The following is a 16,029-nucleotide window of genomic DNA, read 5'->3' as shown; positions in this document are numbered from 1 at the left end:
CCACGCAGTCTCCTTTTCTCAAGGGAGAATAATCCTAGTGTTATAAGTCTGTCCTCGTATTCCAGTTTCTCCATACCCTTCACCAGTTTTGTTGCTCGTCTCTGCACCCTCTCCAGCAGTTTTATATCCTTCTTTAGGTAGGGAGACCAATGTTGGACGCAGTATTCCAAGTGTGGTCTGACCATTGCCCTATAAAGCGGCATTATAACTTTCTCCGATCTACTCGAGATTCCTTTCTTTATCATGCCCAACATTCTATTTGCCTTCTTTGCCGCTGCCGCGCATTGTGCCGACGGCTTCAGGGTCCTATCTATCAGTACACCCAGGTCCTTTTCTTGTTCACTCTTCCCCAGAGTTGCACCTGACATTGTATACTCGTATTCCTTATTCTTATTGCCTAATTGCATTACCTTGCATTTCTCCACATTGAACTTCATCTGCCATTTCTCCGCCCATGTTTCTAACCGACACAAGTCGCTCTGGAGTTTCTCTCTATCCTCCTGCGATCTGATCGCCCGGCATAGTTTTGTATCATCTGCAAACTTGATGATCTCACTGGATGTTCCTTCCTCCAGATCATTGATATAAATATTAAAAAGGATCGGCCCAAGTACCGAGCCCTGGGGTACACCACTAGTCACTTTCTCCCAGTCGGAGAACTTCCCATTTATGCCCATTCTCTGCTTTCGGTTTTCCAGCCATTTGCCTATCCATCTTTGTATATCCCCCTCTATGCCATGGCTTTGTAGTTTCCTGAGAAGTCTTTCGTGTGGAACTTTGTCGAACGCTTTCTGGAAGTCCAAGTATATTATGTCCACCGGCTTCCCACTATCAATTTGCTCGTTCACAGTCTCAAAAAATTGGAGTAAATTCGTCAAACATGATTTCCCTTTCCTGAATCCGTGTTGACTGGGTTTCATCAAGTCGTGTGCATCCAAGTGCCAGACCATGCTATCCTTGATCAGTGCTTCAACCATCTTGCCGGGGACAGACGTAAGACTCACAGGTCTATAGTTGCCCGGTTCCCCTCTCGATCCTTTTTTGAAAATTGGGGTGATGTTCGCTATCCTCCAGTCGTCCGGTATCTGTCCAGTTCTGATTGTCAGGTTTGCAAGTTTTTGCAATAACTCTCCGATTTCAACCTTCAATTCCTTTAAGACTCTCGGGTGAATTCCATCCGGTCCAGGGGATTTGTCACTTTTAAGTTTGGCGATCTGATAGTATATCTGGTCTAAGTCCACTTCAACTGTGGTGAGGCTGTCTTCTATTTCTCCTGCAAACACTCTTTCCGCTTCAGGTATTGTTGAGGTGTCCTCCTTCGTAAAGACGGACGCAAAGAAGGAATTTAGTTTGTCTGCGATTTGTTTATCTTCCTTGATGTACCCTTTTCTTCCCTGGTCGTCCAAGGGTCCGACTGCCTCCTTTGCAGGTATTTTCCCTTTCACGTATCTAAAGAAGGGCTTGAAGTTTTTGGCCTCCTGGGCTATTTTTTCCTCATATTCCTGTTTTGCATCCCTCACCGCCTTGTGACATTTCTTCTGATCATCTTTATGTTTGTTCCAGGCTTCGGTTGTCTTTATGTATTTCCATTTTTTGAAAGAGTCCTTCTTTTCTTTTATGGCTTCCTTCACCTGTTTGGTAAGCCATGCCGGTTCTCTTTTGCTCTTTGATCTCCGATCTTTGGAAATCCTCGGAATGTAGAGATCTTGTGCTTCTGTGATAGTATTTTTCAGTAGGGACCATGCCTGATCTACCGTTTCAAGTTTGTCCACCTTCTTTTCGAGTCGTTTTTCTACCATGGCTCTCATGCTATCGTATTTACCCTTTTTAAAGTTCAATGTGGTGGTTAAGGTTTTGGCATGTTTCCCTTTCCCGATGTCAAGTTTAAAGTTAATTACATTGTGATCACTCGTTCCCAGTGGAACCATGACTTCCACTACTGTTATCGGTCCCGTGAGGCCATTTAGGACCAAGTCCAAGGTGGCGTTGCCTCTTGTCGGCTCTTTTACCATTTGTTCCAGGAAGCAATCCCCTAGCACCTCCAGGAACTTGGCCTCCTTGCCGCAGTTGGAGGTTGCTAGTTTCCAGTCTATCCCTGGGAAATTGAAGTCTCCCAATATAATTACATTGCCTGTCTTGCATTCTTGCTTGATTTCCTCCATCATTTCTGAGTCAGTTTCCTCCGCCTGTCCTGGGGGACGATAGTAAAGGCCAATTTTCGTATCTGCTCCATATTGACCAGGAATCTTGATCCAGAGTGACTCAAGCTTCTCTTTCATTTCTGTTGTAACCATTTCAACAGAATCTATTCCCTCCTTAACATATAGAGCAATATCTCCACCTTTCTGCCCTACTCGATCTCTTCTATACAGCTTGTATCCCTGTAGTACTGTGTCCCATTTGTTTTCTTCATTCCACCATGTTTCTGTTATGCCAATGATATCCAATATGTCATGTCTTGCTATTGTCTCTAGTTCCCCCATTTTGTTACCTAGACTTCTAGCATTCGTATACATACATCTAAGTTCCCTACGTGTTACCTTTTTGGACCTTCTACTCTTGGCCGTCCCTGTAGTTTCAATTACGATATCCTTTACTGCTCCTGTGTTATCACCCTTGTTTGCTGTGTGGTCGTCCCCTCTTGTGTCTGAATTGTCCCTTCCTGCTTTTTCTCCCTTATTTGCCGTGAGGTCGTCTTCTCTTGTGTAGGAGTAGTTTTCCTTGGCTTCTTCGTCGGGGCATCCTGCTATCCGTGCCATCGACCGGTGGTCGACTGTCGGCTTTCCCCTATCTTTCAGTTTAAAGCCTTCTCGATTGCCTTCTTCATGTTGCCTGCCAAAACTCTTGCTCCTTCTTTGTTGAGGTGTAGTCCATCCCTTCTGTAGTACTTGCTTTTTCCCCAGAACGCCGTCCAGTTGCGCACGAAGTCGAAGCCTTCTTCTTCGCACCATGTTCATTGTGGATATCCTGAAAACCTGGCCCTGCCAGTAGATCTCGAGGACCGGACTTAGGCAGCCCTGGTCTAAGTGCTTTGAAAATGAGCCCTATAATCTCCCAGCTTTACCAATGGTCATTACAGTATTATGTCCTCAGTAGGCTCAAGTAGTAGAGTACTATCCCACCATGCTCTTGTAGCTTTTCTTTTGTTACATATCGATAACAGGAAGTACCAGTCCATGTTTCAATGGTTTGGTTGACTGTGGTCCATATGTGACTTTAACCTTCTTGTCAGGATATTGCAGCAGTTTGTCCTTGCATTCTGCAGTCTGTCTTCATTGGTGATCTCCCATCGAGGTACCAATCATACCCAGGGCTGCTTAGTGTTCAAGGTCAGACACCTGTGTGGTGTTCTTTGGGAGATTATTCTACACTAAGGGCCTGTTTTACAAAGCTGCGCTAGCGGCTGCTGCGTGGCAACAGCCCCGAAGCCCTTTTAATCTCTATGGGCTTTGGGGGGCGTTACCGCGCTGCAGCCGCTAGCAAGGCTTTGTAAAACAGGCCCTAAGGCTAACTCAGTGAAAATAAAGTTCACAATAAAGCACACAAAACTCTCCCTTCTAACCTAAAAAGCCAAATGAATTCATTACAAGATGTGGGCCTATTAGCTTTTTTGGCTGTAATACATTTGTAATGACACTAGCCATTGGTTTGATTGATGATGCCTCTGCCGCAGTCTGGGAGAGATTGTTATTTAGGGATTGACTGAAACAGTCAACCTGGCATCTGGAAACAATGTTAAAATAAGAGTATGATTTCTTCACACCTTCAGGAAATATGTCCAAAAGCAGACATGGAAGTTTTCCTGGCCCAATCCTGGTCTAATCTCTGCTCTGTTTTCTGCAAGTGTAACTTTATCATGAGGGAGAGCAACCATAGTCCTCGAGGGCCACAGACCAGTCAAGTTTACAAGATTGTCCCAATGAAAATGCAGATCTATTTGCATACAATGAAACTGGCTGGTGGACCTTGAGGATTGTGGGTGCCCATCCTTGTTCTGGGTGGGAGCCAAGGACAGTGCCTTCTTGGCTCTGAGTGAGACTGAAAATCCAGATACTATGGTGGGATAGTACTCTACTACTTGAGCCTACTGAGGACATAATACTGTAATGACCATTGGTAAAGCTGGGAGATTATAGGGCTCATTTTCAAAGCACTTAGACCAGGGCTGCCTAAGTCCGGTCCTCGAGATCTACTGGCAGGGCCAGGTTTTCAGGATATCCACAATGAACATGCATGAGAGATATTTGCATACCAAGAAGGCAATGCAGGCAAATCTCTCTCATGCATATTCATTGTGGATATCCTGAAAACCTGGCCTGCCAGTAGAGGGTGTAAGGGAAGTACATCAACATTGGCTACTGTTATTTTACTGTTAACCCCAGTTACTGCATTAAATAGGACAGTTGCTAAAATAGCATGAGTTAATGGTAAAATAACACATTTCAATGATAACCCATGTTGATAACTTAGCCATTAAATTTCAACTTTAGCCAACTGGTCAAGATATTCTCTTTTTCTGATGCCTATCTGTAATTTGGGGCTATAGTTTTCAGCAGTTCTATTCCTGTGGTTTTTAGTGTATTACAATATATTTTTTAAAATTAATAATTTGGTTTACTCATTGATTTTATTGTAGTCTTATTCGGGTTACTTTGCACATTGTCCAACATGTCTTGGACAAATGGGCTTGCAATATGGTTAAATAAATAGATCTCATGAATACAGCAATTGTTGCAGATATCCTGAAATCCTCAGCCCAGAAAAAAAGTTTAAGAATCGCTGACCTAGATGTTACAGTTGTCATGCCTACCTCTAGTGGGTTTCAGCCAGTTTTGGTTTCACTACAAGGTCTGTGGCTGTTCCCTATGAATATAAGAACATAAGAATTGCCGCTGCTGGGTCAGACCAGTGGTCCATCGTGCCCAGCAGTCCGCTCCTGCAGCGGACCAGTGCTCTGACCGAGTCTAGCCTTACCTGCGTACTTTCTGGTTCAGCAGGAACTTATCTAACTTTGTCTTGAATCCCTGGAGGGTGTTTTCCCCTATAACAGCCTCCGGAAGAGCGTTCCAGTTTTCCATAACTCTCTGGGTGAAGAACTTCCTTATGTTTGTACGGAATCTATCCCCTTTCAACTGTAGAGAGTGCCCTTTCGTTCTCCCTACCTTGAAGAAGGTGAACAACCTGTCCTTATCTACTAAATCTATTCCCTTCATTATCTTGAATGTTTCGATCATATCCCCTCTCAATCTCCTCTTTTCAAGGGAGAAGAGGCCCAGTTTCTCTAATCTCTCACTGTACAGCCACTCCTGAAGCCCATTAACTATTTTAGTCACTCTTCTCTGGACCCTTTCGAGTAGTACTGTGTCCTTCTTCATGTACAGCGACCAGTGCTGGATGCAGTATTCCAGGTGGGGGCGTACCATGGCCCGGTACAGTGGCATGATAACCTTTTCCGATCTTTTCATGATCCCCTTCTTAATCATTCCTAGCATTCTATTCACCCTTTTCGTCGTAGTTTTCCTTCCTTTCTTTGTCTTCTACTTTTACCATTTATTTTTGTACTCTTGCACCTTTCTCCTAAACTTTGCTGATTCTGTCCATTACATCTCATTAGCTATGGCGCCTTTGGATTTAGTGTCCCATTAAAAGAGATAGCTGGACATAATACACATGCAGCCATCGTATAGCACAACAGATACCCTGAAGGCTAAATTTGCAATGCTCTTCATCACCTTGGGATTTAAGCAGACAGCTGGATAAGGACTGAATGTAATTCTCTCTCTACAGATGTCCTCACATTTTATTCGAATACAACTAACATTGCATTTTTGGATCACTTGGGTCTACTGTGTTATCTCATAGTTTGTCTTTGCCTTTTTTTTTTTTTTTTTTACTGTCGTATTGAATTATTTTTCAGTATTTATTTCTATTACTTTTTGTACATTCTCCAGTGCGGAAAGTTCACCAAAACATGGCTGTGTCAGGATTTTGAGCTCATTTTTATTGTTATGGTTTGTTATTGCTCTGTTTTATAGTCTAATAAATAATGATTTTTATTTCTCCTTTTCCCCTTATCTCTTTTAAGCTTATGGTGCCCTGTCTTTCCATTCCAACACCCCTCTCTTCTGTACCTATCACAGTTCGCTTGGTTTATTATCTGGCAATGAGAGACCAGCTGGCTTCATTGTATGGGAGGTGAGCTGGGACTTCTTCCAGCCACGGTTTTTACTGGAGGAAAAATGGAAGAATTTCCACAGTGGACTGTTATGGTAAGGGGTAATTTTAAAGGGCCCGTCTGTTGGTAAAATCTATTTTAGGTGCCACAATAGCTTTTTGCAAAATTGCCTGGCATATATGCTTGCAGACCTATAACCCAAGTAGCCATATTTATGTGCATAAATGGTTAGAATGCTAGAAGTTATGTGCACACATGTGTATATCCCTGAATTTAATATATATGGCAGTGTCTGATCTGAGGAAGAAGGGGTTACTTTCAAAAGTTAATCATAAACTACATTAAGTTAGTCCAATTAAAAAGGCATTTTTTTCCCTTTATGTTTTTGTTTTATTTGTACATATTACCTTGAAGAGTGGACTAACATGGCCACCACACCAATTCACTCATATATGGCAGTAAAAATTGTGCACCCAAGTTTAGGTGTGCGCCCAATTTGCGTGCATAATTTCATCATGAAGTGAGCCTATTAGCACCAATAAGTAATACAATCAATTTGGCAACAATTAATACAATCAATAATTGGCAACAATTTAGATTTGCACGTGCAAATCTTGCTAAGCCCTAGTCCATAAAGATGCACGTGTAAATTCTGTTAAAGAAAAAATCTTCAAAGGCTGCTATTGATACTTAAAAGTCACTAAAAAGAACAGCAATTACCCAAAAATCGGGAGTAGAGTGCTACAATATCCTTCTAAAGAATTTATAATAAATGGTGCATGGAAAAAGATATGTATAATAATAATCAAATTGTGAATAAAGTGTACCCTCAGTGTGAGAGAGGCAACAAGTACCGATACTCCAATGCTTAGTTGAATCGGCTCCTCTAACGTGAGCATAATCTCACCATTTAGCCACACACCATCTTGGGCTATGCTTGTGATAATGCACCAAAAAATTAATTATTTAATGTGATATCAAAAAGAGGTAGCACTCTCTCCCATTCCAAGCCTCCCCAATAGATGTTATTACTCAATCGCTAAAGACATTACTAGCTGTTTTTAATGTTCATCCACACTTAAAGTAAAAAAAATCTTAGCGGAATCAAAGAGGATCTACCTAACTAGCTGCGGTTCCCATCTTCATGGTTCAACCAAGCTTGGTTTCAGGGACAAAGAGCCCCTTCCTCAGGAACCCAACACTAATCTTCTAAGTTGAAGCCGCCAAAATCTTCAAAAATGGCTTCACCGGCTGGATATGCCGTGCTGGATGGAGGTGTAAATTTTGCAGCATGCAACTGAAAAGGTGGTGGGGGTCAGGGGCATTCACTAAAGATGTGCCCATTAGTATAGTATTTGGGGGATCTGCGTCGAATTTACACATGAGAATTTATACCAAGGGCTCCTTTTACTAAGCTGTGATAGCGGTTTTAGCGCACGCAAAATTGCTGCGCGCGCTAGACGCTAATACCAGCATTAAGCTGGAATTAGTTCTAGCCGCTTAGAGCAGGTTTAGCACGCGCTATAATTCTGCAAGCACTAAAAACGCTATTGCAGCTTAGTAAAAGGAGCCTCCAAGTTTCAGTTGGTATAAATCCTCATGCCCAAAGTTAGGCATGGATCCCAGTGCTACATTCTGTTCGATAAATGACACCCAACTCGGACCAAGCAGAAAAAAAAAGGCACGAGAGATGTCTGAACCAGCCAACAGTCACATATACAGTACATTTATTAACACATTAAAATTGTCAAACAAGTCCTTGATTGAACATCAAATGCAGTCCCAACTAGGATCCAAGTTTTGGCGACTACGTCGCGACAACTGATAGACTATATAAAGGAGATATCATATTTCAATAAAAACAATTATACAATTAAAAACTGAGAGGAGAAAGATTCATAACGAATGCAAGGAAGTTCTTCTTCACTCAGTGGGTGGTAGACACCTGGAACGCGCTTCCCAGAGAGGTGATAAGCCAGAGTACAATTCTGGGGTTCAAAAAGGGACTGGATGACTTCCTGGAAGCGAAGGGAATAACAGGGTACAGATAGAGGTTTACCTTACAGGACACTGAGCAAATAGGGTATAGACATTTTAGGTTAGGTAGGGAACACTTTCAGGTCATGGACCTGGAGGGCCGCCGCGGGAGCGGACTGCCGGGCACGATGGACCCCTGGTCTGACCGGTAGAGGCAATGCTTATGTTCTTATGTTAAAACTTTGAAACAAAACCAATAAAACTATACATAACTAAAATTGGAGTACTGGACACCATGTATAGAATAATGCTCAGTGCACAGGGATGAGAGTGTGCACCTGATTACCAAATTTGGGCGATATTTACTGAATCTAGACCCAAGCCACTATTCTGCAAACACCCGCCGAACTTGCATGGCATGTGTTTGCAAGAGGGGCATGCACGGATATGGAGTATGGGCGGCACATAAGCATGTCTCCCACTTCTGTGGGTTAAATTAAAAAGTACTGTTAATTACTCTCATCCCTGCAGAATTTAGGCACCCTCACTTAGGTCAGTTGGCGTAACGGTGGATGCCTTAAGGTTGCAAGCTTACACTAGTAATCTACAGTATATTGGAACCTAGAAGCCTAGGTTCCATTATAGAATAGGCAGTTAGGATAAGAGGGAAAGCAGGCGCATACTTCAGGCCTATTCTAAACATAAAAGTAGGTGTCTACTTTTCTTAATAGAATACTAGTGCAAGTAGCAGACCATAGGAATATAAGAAGAATAACCATACTGGATCAGATCAGTGGTCCATCTAGCCTAATATCATGTTTCCACAGTGGACAATCCAGGTCACAAGTACCTGGCAGAAACCCACATAGTAGCAACATTCCATGCTACTGATCCCAGTGGCTTCCCTTATGACTATCTCAATAGCAGAATATGGACTTTTCCTCCAGGAATTTCTCTAAACTCAGCTACACTAACCGCTGTTACCACATCCTCTGGCAACAAGTTCCAGAGCTTAACTATTCTCTGAGTGAAAAAATATGTTCACCTATTGGTTTTAAAAAGTATTTCCCTGTAACTTCATTGAGTGTCCCCTAGTCTCTGTCATTTTTGATGGAGTAAAAAAATCAATTCATTCAATATTTTGTAGACTTCAATCATATCTCCCCTCAGCCGTCTCTTTTCCTAGCTGAAAAACCCTAACCTCTTTCCTTTCATTTAAGGCATGATGAGTTACATCAGTCCATGCCTTGATGTTAGCTAAAACATGTATAAATTATAGTACTCTATAAGATACATATGTTTTTGTGTGTTCCTCCCATGCCCTGCCTAAACTCCACCCATGTGCATGCTTACCAGCAAAGTACATGCCATTAAAACAGTGTGTGTATTTTTCCGCTTAGTCAGTATTCTATGAGATCATAAACATAAGTGAAAGACCACTTAAGTGAGCACTACTACTACTTCTATTTAACACTTCTATGGCACTGATAGGTGTACACAGCACTGTACATTTTGACATTAAATAATCCATTTCTGCTAGGAAGGACTTACAATCTAACTTGGATAGACAGACATGACATTGAGGGTTGGGGATGCAGAACCCAAGGTGAGAAGAGTTAGGAGTTGAAAGCAGTCTCAAAGAGGTGGGCTTTTAACTTGGACTTGAACACTGCCAGAGACGGAGCCCCCCTCCCCCGCCGCAGGGATTCAGGCAGTTTATTCCCGGCATACAGCACAGCAAGACCGAAAGGATGGAGTTTGGAGTTGGAAGAGAAAGAGAAGGGCACAGATAGGAAGGCCTTACCAGTTGAGCGGAGTTTTAAGGAAGGAAAATAGGGGGAGAGAAGTGAAGAGAGATAATGAGGGGCAGCTGAAGTTAATGCATCCCAAATGGAGAGGTTGCAATAAAGGTAAAAATAGCTCAGGTGCCTTTTATTGGCCCAGTGTTTTTATTAATGCACCATGGAATGTTTATGGAAAGAAATTCCATATATGGAGGGAAAGAGAAGTGTGTGAATGTATCTGGGGGTGGGGGGTAGGAGTACCACTGGGTAGAATGAACAGACAGATGATGAAGATGTTCTTTTAGGCTTCCGCAGCTGGCATAATGATTGTTGCTGCTGTCGGGGTTTTAACGTATCCAGGTAGGTAGAACCGACGTTTCAGCCATCATGCTGTGGCTTTCCTAACCAGATGCGGCAAGACCCGGACAGCTGCAACAATCAGATGATAAAGATGTTGAAATGTTAACAGAAATTAGGAAAGCTAACAAATTTGTCAACACTATAAAAATGGGTGATATCAATCACCATAAAAGGACTACCAAAAAGACAAGTGGAGAAACCCCCCCCCCCTCAGAGTCCAACGCTTATACATCCCCAATGCACAACCAATGTTATAGGCAGGCCTGCTACAACCATTGGTCAGGAAAAAAACACTCCTCTATATCAATAAACACTGCAGTAGTAATCCAAATTTATCTAAATTAAATATGATATCACTGCTGCAAAACAAAAGCCATCAATGAAATCCTTAGGGGTGCTGAAACTTCACACAAGTTAAATACCATCTTACAGAGGCACATAAATAATCATACTTATATTATCCAGACCAAGGGTGCCCAATATGTCAATCGAGATCGACCGGTAGATCGGGAAGACAACACGAGTCGATCGCGGAGCCCATCCCGGGCTCTGTGATAAGACTCGTGTTGCCGTCCAGATCTACCAGGCCGATCAGCCTTCCTCTCCCCGATGTCCCCAACAACCCTCCCTGCAGAAGCATCGGACCGACTAGCATTCCGCTCCCCGATGTCAATTCTGACTTTGGAGAGGAAGTTCTGGGCCAGCCATTCGCTGCTTGGCTGGTCCGGAACTCCTCTCTGACATCAGAATTGACGTCGGTGAGCAGAATGCTGGTCAGCGCAATGCTTCTACAGGGAGAGCTTGGGGCGGCGGTGGCTTGGGGGCCTTTTCCCTGATTGCAGCGGTGGCAGCAAACCTAGTGGCTTAAGGGCCTGTTCCCTAATGACGGCAGTGGCAAACCTAGTGGCTTGGGGGAGGGCAGGGAGAAAGAAAGAAATGGGGCAGACAGGGAGATAGAAAGAAGGAGGGGGCAAGGAGACAAAGAAAGATGAGAAACAGAAAGAAAGGGGCTACAGGGAGTCAGAAAGAAAGGGGGCATGGAGAGGGAAAGAAAGGGAGGCAGGGATACAGAAAGAAAGAAGGGGGCAGGGAGAAAGAAATAAAAAGTTTGGGGAGAGAATGAGGAGGCTGAAAGAAGGGAAGAAATATTGGATGCACAGTCAGAAGAAGAAAGTGCAACCAAAGACTCATGAATTCACCAGACAACAAAGGTAGGAAAAATGATTTTATTTTCAATTTAGTGATCAAAATGTGTCCGTTTTGAGAATTTATATCTGCTGTCTATATTTTGCATTATGGCTTCCTTTTACTAAACCGCAATAGCAGTTTTTAGTGCAGGGAGCCTATGAGCATCGAGAGCAGCGCGGGACATTCAGCGCAGCTCCCTGCGCTAAAAACTGCTATTGCGGTTTAGTAAAATGGGAGGGAGTATATTTGTCTGTTTTTGTATGGTTGTTACTGAGGTGACATTGCATAATGTCATCTGCCTTGACCTCTTTGAAAAAACCCCGGAATATAAATGATAATTAACATTTTCTCTGCGTACAGTGTGCTTTGTGGGTTTTTAAAAAAATTTTATTGTTGGTAAATCATTTTGACTTGGTCATTTTAAAAGTAGCTCGCAAGCCAAATTGTGTGGGCACCCCTGATCCAGACAGTATCATTGATGTCTATAAGGTCAAGTTGTGTCACATATATTCACAATCAGCCTGACAGCTGCCCTGTTTTGCTATCATATGGTTCATTTACTATTATTATTATTATTTTTTTTATAACCTGAAACAATGTTGAAAATCAGATTGTCCCTACCTCATCCAAATCTAAGTTTCAAGTTTATTTTCTTGTTATACTGCATACTGGGAATATCATCTAAGGAGAGAGGTTATCAATGTGGGCTTCTGTTAAGATGCTTTTTACTCTTAACCCCAGTTATTAGTAACTAGGCCTCATTGCATAAAATGGGACCTGTGCTAAAATAGCACAATTAGAGGGAAAATAAAGCATGTTAATGGTAGCCCACATTGAAAACTAATCCCCTAAGTGGTTTACAAGCTAATGATTTATGATAGAAAACTTGAAAATAACAGAAAAGTAGCCCGCCTTTAATACTGGTGCCAGAAAGATGGTGTTCTCCCTGGAACAGTGAATAGTGATTGTGGAAGATGAATAGACGTGAATGGAGATGACTTTCATCATCTGTTATAATTTGTGGGTAAGTGAATAAAAACAATCCACTTGCTCGTTCATCTTGTCATACTATTGCAGGAGGCCGGCTACTATTCTGTGGCCCACCTTGTAAATATCCAACTAAGAGGTTCAGGAGAAATAGTAACAAGTCATTGTTGGTGTGATTCCATGCCAAATCTCCACAGCAGACTCCATACCCTCTGGGACATTCTCAACTTTGGGCAAGATGAGAACTTCACAGTGTTTCAGCTCCAGTAATCACCATGTTACTCTGCAATCCCTTCAGCACCTCTTTCACACCAGCTTCACAGAGACCCTGCCTGATCTTCAGTGATCACCATGTTGCCCTACAGGTTTTTTGTTTCAAACAGAAAGTGAACCACATAGGACGTACAAATTATTTTGCCCAAAGCTGTAGAACCACAAAGCTGGTGTTGGTGACTCATCACCACATTGCACTGTCTAGCTCTCTGCTGCTTAGAGATAATAATAATAATAGCTTATATACCGCAATACCGTGAAGTTCTATGCGGTTTACAAAGATTAAGCAAAGGTACAAATTGATTGACTTTAAGAGGGGAGAAAGAAAGAGGGTTAATAGGACAGGAAATCCATTTTTGAGGAGAGAGTGATCAATAGAACAAGTTAATCGCTATAGAGGGGAGAGAGACGAGAGGATCAGTTGTCTAGATGCTTTAGGAACAGGTGTGTTTTCAGACATTTCCTAAATTCCATGACCCGCTCAGCATCGCCATGGCTCTGTGGGAGCAACATCAGAGTCAAAAGTTACTCAACCCTTTGCAATCACTGCTGAAGCCTTCTTCAGCGATTAAAGCAGGTCTGTTGCTCTTTACGCTTGCTTAGATCCCAGATGGGTCAAAGAGGGTGGGCACTTAGCATGTGATGGACCTCAAACAGGGTGAACAGATGTCCATAATTTTCGGGGATTGTCCCCAAATTCAGACTCCTGTCCCCAATTCTCCCTGTTTTGGCAACCACCTGTCCCCAATTTTAGTTATGGCGACAGTGATGCCGTAGTTTAATTGTGTCTTGCCCTGCCTGCCTCCCTTTACATCAGGGGTCTCAAAGTCCCTCCTTGAGGGCCGCAATCCAGTCGGGTTTTCAGGATTTCCCCAATGAATATGCATGAGATCTATGAGCATGCACTGCTTTCAATGCATATTCATTGGGGAAATCCTGAAAACCCGACTGGATTGCGGCCCTCAAGGAGGGACTTTGAGACCCCTGCTTTACATGTTCCTGCATATCAATCTGTTACCACCACCCGTCCCTGGTGTCAGCCCCTCTCCTTAAACCTCCTTTTGTATTCATTGTTCCTTCCCTCCAGTGTCAGCATTAGGAAGGATAGTGTTGTGATACAGTAGCTCTTCTCAACCACAATGTGTGTCTCTGCCGGGTCCCAAGCCCATTGCCGCAGGAATTATATGTCAGAGGGGTTGAGAGCCAGCAGAGACACACTGCATAGTTGAGAAAAGCTGCTGCACCAGATCTCTGTACTTCCTAATTCTGCACTGGAGGAAAGAAGCCAGGAGTTGCAAAAGGAGATTTGAGAGAGTTGGGAGAAGGAAGAAAAGAGAATTAAATGGAAGGCCAGAAGGTAATGGTGGTTGTGGTGGTGGTGGTGGTGGTGGTAGGGGGGGGGGGCAGAAGAGAAAAAGTGCTGGAGCTGGACTGAGTCTGGAAGTGGAGAGAAGAGGGCAAGGGCTGAACTGGGTCTGGAGGTGTAGAAATGACTGGGCTGGAAAGGGGATGGGGGAGAGAGAGGGAGAGAGAAATACAGATGGCTTACTGGAAGGGCAGAGGAGAAAAAAAGGTGGCAATAGCTGGACTGGAAAGGGGTGAGAGAAAGGTAGAGATGACTGGATTGAAAGAAGGAAGAAAGGAAGAGCCAGAGATGGCTGAAATAGAAGAGTGGAGGGGAGAGAGGTGAAAATTATAATTTTAATGGTGGAAAATTGCCATGGAAAGACTCCTCCCCACCCCACCCCACCCCACCCACTTGACCTCACCCTGCCCCACCTGACCCTGCCCAACACCACCTAGAAGTCCCAGATTTGGAAGTCAATAATCTGGTAACCTTATCCTCAAATGTGTGTGTCATATGCTCAATATATTTGACTGGTCAATTCAGTTGGAATCAGAAGGCACTTTCATTTTTTTAATTTTCAATTTTAAGAAATGGAAATCTTAATTATGGAATGTCTCTCAATGCTTATCTGTCTTTCTGCAACAGGAAGCATGAACTCTCACAAAAATGCAGGTGACTTGTGTGATCGTGAACCATAGCATTTTTAGAGGGTTATGTTGGTTCGGGAGCCAGCGTCACAAACTGCAAGACATCTAGGCTTTCCTTTGCAAAACCTTATGATTTTTATATTTAACAGGGATGGGACCACTTGTACAAGACAAAAGACATGCCAGAGTCATTTGTATTACTAGGTGATGGAACTAGCTTTTGGAGACCGAAGAGAAATGGCAGCTTTTGTAATTGTTCTCTGCAGGGGGAGCTGGTGTTGGCTAAATGAAGGTATCTCTTCTGTTCTGCTTCCTGGGTCCTGACAGAGGTCTCCTGAGGCTTAATCGCAGGCTCTTTATTTGCAGTCTCTGGCAACGATTTCCCAAAGTGATGCGAGGTTAGTCAGCTGAGTCTTTGTGTTGATGGTTAAATCATTTGTCACAGTAGGGGAGAAAGTGAGAGATGTGTTGGTAATCCTGAATATTTGCGGGTAAGGCAGCTGCAAAAGCAGGGGTGTAGGATGACTGCTTATAGTGGTGGTGGTGCATCAGGAAATTTGTTGCTACTGTGTTGACTTAAGAATAAGTTATGACATGCCAATTATTTAAACAAGAGGAATTAAAAGCTTCTGAAGCTTATATCCCCTGACACTAAATGAGTACATTAAACTTTCTCATTGCCACATAGCTGTATTTTGAATGTCTTCAATTAAAATTCTGTCAAGTTCTTCTATCAGTGAAAGAGGCCTGACTATCACACCAGAGTAAATACATTTTCCATTCTCCCACAGTGCCTCTTCCTTACCCTGAAGTTCCTGCAATTGTTTGGCTTTAATATGAAGCCTCAAAGGTATGTAGAGGGCTAACTTTATTTTTAGGTACTCTGGTCCAGTTTTTTATAAGGGCCTTGAAAATCAAGCATAAGAGTTTTCAGTTTGGCCCTGAATAAATAAATGGCAGCCAGTGCAGTTTTTGCAGGAATGGTATGATGGGGTCACAGTGCTTGCAAGTGCAACCCCTATCAGTCCTGCTGCAGCATTCTGATTAGTTGCAGCTGATGCAAACCTTTCTTAATCTGACCAACAAACAGTCAGGTCTAAGATGGCACAATGTGAAGCCTTTCACTCCTCCTCCTTTTGCTGTATCATCAAGGCAGGGAGTGAAGCCAGACTAAGCTGGGGAAGGCACCGTGGTGGGAGAAGTTCTACAGGACAGGGGTTTCTGGAGCAGGCTGGGGCAAAGAGCATGCTTAGGGATATACCATAGGGGAGGAAAGCATAACATGTTTAG

Source organism: Geotrypetes seraphini, chromosome 13 (genome assembly GCF_902459505.1).
Source record: "Geotrypetes seraphini chromosome 13, aGeoSer1.1, whole genome shotgun sequence".
Taxonomy (NCBI): Eukaryota; Metazoa; Chordata; class Amphibia; order Gymnophiona; family Dermophiidae; genus Geotrypetes; species Geotrypetes seraphini.
This window is presented reverse-complemented; position numbering follows the sequence as displayed.